The sequence below is a fragment of the Lagenorhynchus albirostris genome, chromosome 11 (assembly GCF_949774975.1).
Source record: "Lagenorhynchus albirostris chromosome 11, mLagAlb1.1, whole genome shotgun sequence".
Taxonomy (NCBI): domain Eukaryota; kingdom Metazoa; phylum Chordata; class Mammalia; order Artiodactyla; family Delphinidae; genus Lagenorhynchus; species Lagenorhynchus albirostris.
In genome coordinates this window covers 75,488,009-75,495,123 of record NC_083105.1, presented here as the reverse complement: position 1 = coordinate 75,495,123, position 7,115 = coordinate 75,488,009, and the positions used below count along the sequence as shown (strand labels likewise).

The 7,115-nt window shown below is 50.4% G+C and overlaps 1 pseudogene; it reads left to right on the top strand.

Annotated features, from left to right (window-relative positions):
- Positions 1-434: 434 nt before the first annotated feature.
- Positions 435-1,540, top strand: LOC132529995 (T-box transcription factor T-like; annotated as a pseudogene).
- Positions 1,541-7,115: the final 5,575 nt, after the last annotated feature.

Below are 7,115 nucleotides of genomic sequence, written 5' to 3'. Positions count from 1 at the left end.
TGAGGAAACTTTATAAATACCTATCAAATTTCAAATATCAGTGGCCAACATTTTTAAAAACACCATAAAGATCTAATAAAATGTTATAGAAAAGTTATAATAATCCTGAGGTACCCATAATTTATATCCTGGCACATTTAAAAATGTTCCTTTTGTTTAAAAATGGGCTTCAAAGATATCAATAGTTTTATTTGTATATTTTATAAATATTTGGGTGCTAGTCAATAGTCTGATTTTTAATTGTTTAAAGCAAATCCAATGCCACAAAGAGCTACTTTAGTCATGCCTTGCAGGAGTTCAAGGGGAATATCCTCTATCTTCACCCTTCTGCCCCTCCCCTACCTTCAAGTCTTCTCCTCACAGGTCTCTGCCTGGGAACTGTGGACCTTTGCTGCTCCTTTTCTTGGAAGAGTGGCTGTTGAAAGGAGTTAAATATGGCTCTTGGGTAAGTAAGTCTGGGTTGGAGGGCCATGAAGAAGGGTCAGCAAGAGGACAATCTCCCTTGGTGTCCGGAACTTGTAGAATAGCCTGCAATAGAGTGGACCACCAGCTGAGCTCCTTGAAGTGAGAGCTACAGGCTGGCAGGGAGAAGGGTGACCCTAGTGTCAACCAAGAAAAGTTAGATATGGCTGCACTTCAGAGAGCTCACCAACCAGGTGATGGTCACCAATAACAGCAGGAGGATGTTCCCAGTGCTGAAATTGAGTATGTCTGGCCTGGACCCAAACACCATGTGTTGTTTTATCTTGGATTTTGTGATGGAGAGCAACCATTTCTGGAAGTGTGTGAACAGAGAGTGGGTGCCTGGGGGGTCAGTCCAATTCATATGTGCATATTGAACTCCTTACATAAATAAAAGCTCTAAATTCATATAGTATGAGTTGAGGGTCTACAGGGGATGACTACCAGCCACGGCATTCTCAAGACTCGATGCATATCTGTCAAGGCTTACCAGAAAGAGATTACAGCTCTTAAAACTAAATAAAACTGATTTGCAAGGGCTTGCTGTGATGCAAAAAGAAGCAGGGATCACAAAGATAAGATGGAAGAACCCAGAGACAAACAGCAACCTGGGTATTACTAATGGAAGTAGCTTATCCCTGGACTCAGTTCCTTCTACCTGCTGTCAACCCCCATCCTCAGTTTGGAGGTCCTGTCTCACTTTTCTCATGGCTGTGAAAAATGCTCTATGCTGAGGAACCACAGTTCACACATCCCTGTCCCTGTCCTCAAAGCTGTGCCTAGGACTCCTCCCCACTTGGACAAGCTCATACTTAGCCCATACACTCATTGGAAAAATTCTCCAACCTATCCTGACAATTCATTTGCAAGTTGTCCATGATCTGATCCCATGAACTTAGCCCAGCCTCAGCATGTGTGTACATACTATCATGTCACTCCTGAGCACAACAGGACTGCATCAGTACCCCAACCTGTGGTCAGCTAGCAGAGCACCTTCGCACCAGGGTCTCAGACAGCATAGCTACCTAATGGGCTGGGAGTCCAGAACTTCCCAGTGAACACTATCTTACCCAAATAATCTCAGGTCCCTTCTCCTCAGGATTCTCACTCTATAAGAACCATGTCGTGGCCACAGATATTCCTGACAGCCAATATCACACCTTGGCCTCATAACCTCATGGGTATCCCTGTCACCACCTTCCATGTAAACCAAAGCCTTTCCTTAAAATATACACTATTTTTTTTTTATGTCTACCAGTTTTACTCAGGATTTGATCTAGGTACAAAATGACAGTCTCATAGGTCAAGAAAGAAAAAAAAGTCTTATTAACTTCACTTTAAAATATGAAAAGCAATATATGTTCTGTTGTTCATCAAAAAAAAAAACCCCAACCATCATCTGCAATACAAGTGTAGTCCTATGTTGTGTTTATATGCTACAGATGAATTTAAGTATGGAAACAAAACTCAGTTGGACTATTAAATCACCATTACTTGATCATAATAAAATTATGTTTGCTAAGATCCAGAAATTTATTTTTTTGTGTCTCTTACAGAATATAGAAGATTTGACACACTAGAATTAATAAACTCAACTTGTCTTATTTAGTGAAATAAAAAGCATGCTTTCAATTGCATTCCTTGTTTCTTCAGAGTAGTTTTCAGGTTAAGCTGTTAGGGAAAAAATAATAAATTCATAGCTGAGGACAACAGACTTTAACTGAAATGGAAATTTCACTGTTCTGCCCAATAGAATGCGTTTATTTTGAGCATATGTAATTGCCTCTTGTATTGTCAAACATAGAATGGCAATATTTTTCTTCTGAAAAAAGATAGCCAAAGACAATGAGCAAAACATTTTCTGCAAAATAAAGGCAATATGCAAAAAAAAAAAAAAAAAAAAGAAAGAAACAACAACAGCAAAAAACTAAATACAGTTTTAAAAAGATCTGGTGAGAGGATTCAGTACTAGAAATTAGTGACAAACATAATCCACTAAAATTTTCAAAATTTACATACTCAAATTCTCGTCTTTTGCTAACTTACTGTGCATCTAGAAATATTTATTTTGGAAAATGTTGAGCAAACTTGTTTTGCCCAGAATGAAAAACTTTAAAGTATAAGATGGATTACACAAAAGAACACATGCTTTCCTTTTCAAAGAAGAGTGATTTTTTTTTTTTTTTTTTTTTTTTTTTGCGGTACGCAGGCCTCTCACTGTTGCAGCTTCTCCCGTTGTGGAGCACAGACTCTGGACACGCAGGTTCAGCGGCCATGGCTCACGGGCCTAGTCACTCCGCGGTACGCGGTATGTGGGATCTTCCCGGACCGGGGCACGAAACTGTGTCCCCTGCATCGGCAGGCGGACACTCAACAACTGTACCACCAGGGAAGCCCTAAAGGAAAGTGATCTAAAGAGCTTATAATTACTTAGTAAAGGTTTTCTGAAGATCAAATGCTTTTTAAATGCCCTTTGTTTGGTAATATATAAATCAAATGGAAGCATGTAAAATTGTTCTAAATTAATGATAAAAAAAACTAACTCCATATTTTTAACTAGCTCTTTAAGTTTTATATTAATAAATTGTAGTTCATGATATGCCTTAGTGCGTTTACCTACGCTCGGATACACCGAGGGGCTCTAAAGGGCTACCGAACTGGATGTTGCTTAGCAGACCCAGGTGGGTCTGGCGGTACTCAGTGTTCCTGCCGGGAACAGGGGGCCCGCGCCAGCCTCCTAGGTGTCCAGAAAACTCTGCTGCCATTGAAGGTACTCAGAGCCGAGGCCACCGCCTCATGGAAACTGCTGCACGCCTCCGCTTCTGCACCGCCACTCGGGGCCTTTCTTCCAGGCCTGTGTTCGTGCTGGGCGTGCCGTTAGCGACACGGCATGGTAAGATGCTGACTTTCTCCTCGGGCAGAGTGACTTCAGGTACGAGGTCCTCGAAGTATTCAAAGCACCGTGTTTGCCCATGGCAGCTCACACAAGGGCCATGACAAAGTCGGACTCACCAGAAATGTTGTCCTAAGGCTCTTCGAGGACTCTGGAAATGTAGCGCTCCTCAAGGAACGTACAGTGTGTTGCCCGTCACTCGGCACGCACAGAGGGCCTCCGGGGGTGGTGTGGGGGGGGGTCAACCAATGGGCCTCGAAGTTGCTCAGCCACCCAACAGGGGTCTGGAGGTACTCGGTGAACTTGGAGGGAAAGTGATGCATACCCGAGAGGCCTAGGAGTCCTCCAAAGTGTACTACTTCCTTTAAAATAAAGCCTCTACGCGACTGAGAACTCATGGAGACAGCTGCCTGCCTCCCTTTCTGCACGGCTACTAGGGGCCTACGCTGGAGGCAGCTTGTCACGTTGAGGTTCCCTCTAGCTCTAGAGCTTGTCAGGCGGACCAGAGGCGCGGCCATGGAAGCACCTGCTTTAGACAGAGCAGACTCATAACGTTCCCCGAAGCACTCTGACAGGGCTAACAGGCCTGTCGAGAGCAGGGAAGGTCAGGTAGCTTCAAGGCAGCATGAACGCAGCCTTCCAAACGGGAAAGCAAGGCTACTTGCAGCAGGCCCCCGTTTCCGTGGGCGCACTCAGCAGACATCCCCGTGGTTTCTCACAAGCCCAAAGAGACACAGGTCACCCTGAGTTTCCTTCCCTGAATCAACTTCTCGAAGTAGGGTGTTCTGCGTCAAGCGAACTGCCTCAGCCAAGGAACGCCGTAGGTGCTCCTCTGGGCCTGTGGCTATTCAAAGCCTGCAGTGCCACAGGAGGAAGGGGACGTACATGGCAGTAAGAACGCAAGCCGACTCTCTCCGGGAGGCACGGTGACTTCAGGCAGGAGGTCCTAGGTGGACTGCGAAGCCGAGGGTTTCTCTGAGTTCAGCTCAGCCTAGGGGAATGCGTAAGACTTCGACGCCATGTGGGACGTGCCAGAACGGTGTCCGGGAACGTGTGCGAGTGCTGAGGACCCTAAGCTGCTCCCAAGGGGAGTGCAGCGCGTTTCCCTACGCTGGGCATCCACAGAGGGGCTCTAAAGGGCTACGGGCCTGGATGTTGCTTAGCAGACCCAGGTGGGCCCGGCGGTACTCAGTGTTCCTGCCGGGAACAGGGGGCCCGCGCCAGCCTCCTAGGTGTCCAGAAAACCCTGCTGCCGTTGAAGGTGCCCAGAGCCGAGGCCACCGCCTCATGGAAACTGCTGCACGCCTCCGCTTCTGCACCGCCACTCGGGGCCTTTCTTCCAGGCCTGTGTTCGTGCTGCGCGTGCCGTTAGCGACACGGCATGGTGAGATGCTGACTTTCTCCTCGGGCAGAGTGACTTCAGGTACGAGGTCCTCGAAGTATTCAAAGCACAGTGTTTTCCCATGGCAGCTCACACAAGGGCCATGACAAAGTCGCACTCACCCGAAATGCTGTCCTGAGGCTGTTCGAGGGCTCTGGAAATGTAGCGCTCCTCGAGGGACGTCCAGTGTGTAGCCCATCGCGCGGCACGCACAGAGGGCCTCCGGGGGTGGTGTGGGGGGGGGTCAACCAATGGGCCTCGAAGTTGCTCAGCCGCCCCACAGGGGTCTGGAGGTACTCGGTGAACTTGGAGGGAAAGTGATGCATACCCGAGAGGCCTAGGAGTCCTCCAAAGTGTACTACTTCCTTTAAAATAAAGCCTCTACGCGACTGAGAACTCATGGAGACAGCTGCCTGCCTCCCTTTCTGCACGGCTACTAGGGGCCTACGCTGGAGGCAGCTTGTCACGTTGAGGTTCCCTCTAGCTCTAGAGCTTGTCAGGCGGACCAGAGGCGCGGCCATGGAAGCACCTGCTTTAGACAGAGCAGACTCATAACGTTCCCCGAAGCACTCTGACAGGGCTAACAGGCCTGTCGAGAGCAGGGAAGGTCAGGTAGCTTCAAGGCAGCATGAACGCAGCCTTCCAAACGGGAAAGCAAGGCTACTTGCAGCAGGCCCCCGTTTCCGTGGGCGCACTCAGCAGACATCCCCGTGGTTTCTCACAAGCCCAAAGAGACACAGGTCACCCTGAGTTTCCTTCCCTGAATCAACTTCTCGAAGTAGGGTGTTCTGCGTCAAGCGAACTGCCTCAGCCAAGGAACGCCGTAGCTGCTCCTCTGGGCCTGAGGCTATTCAAAGCCTGCAGTGCCACAGGAGGAAGGGGACGTACATGGCAGTAAGAACGCAAGCCGACTCTCTCCGGGAGGCACGGTGACTTCAGGCAGGAGGTCCTAGGTGGACTGCGAAGCCGAGGGTTTCTCTGAGTTCAGCTCAGCCTAGGGTAATGCGTAAGACTTCGACGCCATGTGGGACGTGCCAGAACGGTGTCCGGAAACGTGTGCGAGTGCTGAGGACCCTAAGCTGCTCCCAAGGGGAGTGCAGCGCGTTTCCCTACGCTGGGCATCCACAGAGGGGCTCTAAAGGGCTACGGGCCTGGATGTTGCTTAGCAGACCCAGGTGGGCCCGGCGGTACTCAGTGTTCCTGCCGGGAACAGGGGGCCCGCGCCAGCCTCCTAGGTGTCCAGAAAACCCTGCTGCCGTTGAAGGTGCCCAGAGCCGAGGCCACCGCCTCATGGAAACTGCTGCACGCCTCCGCTTCTGCACCGCCACTCGGGGCCTTTCTTCCAGGCCTGTGTTCGTGCTGCGCGTGCCGTTAGCGACACGGCATGGTGAGATGCTGACTTTCTCCTCGGGCAGAGTGACTTCAGGTACGAGGTCCTCGAAGTATTCAAAGCACAGTGTTTTCCCATGGCAGCTCACACAAGGGCCATGACAAAGTCGCACTCACCCGAAATGCTGTCCTGAGGCTGTTCGAGGGCTCTGGAAATGTAGCGCTCCTCGAGGGACGTCCAGTGTGTAGCCCATCGCGCGGCACGCACAGAGGGCCTCCGGGGGTGGTGTGTGGGGGGGTCAACCAATGGGCCTCGAAGTTGCTCAGCCGCCCCACAGGGGTCTGGAGGTACTCGGTGAACTTGGAGGGAAAGTGATGCATACCCGAGAGGCCTAGGAGTCCTCCAAAGTGTACTACTTCCTTTAAAATAAAGCCTCTACGCGACTGAGAACTCATGGAGACAGCTGCCTGCCTCCCTTTCTGCACGGCTACTAGGGGCCTACGCTGGAGGCAGCTTGTCACGTTGAGGTTCCCTCTAGCTCTAGAGCTTGTCAGGCGGACCAGAGGCGCGGCCATGGAAGCACCTGCTTTAGACAGAGCAGACTCATAACGTTCCCCGAAGCACTCTGACAGGGCTAACAGGCCTGTCGAGAGCAGGGAAGGTCAGGTAGCTTCAAGGCAGCATGAACGCAGCCTTCCAAACGGGAAAGCAAGGCTACTTGCAGCAGGCCCCCGTTTCCGTGGGCGCACTCAGCAGACATCCCCGTGGTTTCTCACAAGCCCAAAGAGACACAGGTCACCCTGAGTTTCCTTCCCTGAATCAACTTCTCGAAGTAGGGTGTTCTGCGTCAAGCGAACTGCCTCAGCCAAGGAACGCCGTAGCTGCTCCTCTGGGCCTGTGGCTATTCAAAGCCTGCAGTGCCACAGGAGGAAGGGGACGTACATGGCAGTAAGAACGCAAGCCGACTCTCTCCGGGAGGCACGGTGACTTCAGGCAGGAGGTCCTAGGTGGACTGCGAAGCCGAGGGTTTCTCTGAGTTCAGCTCAGCC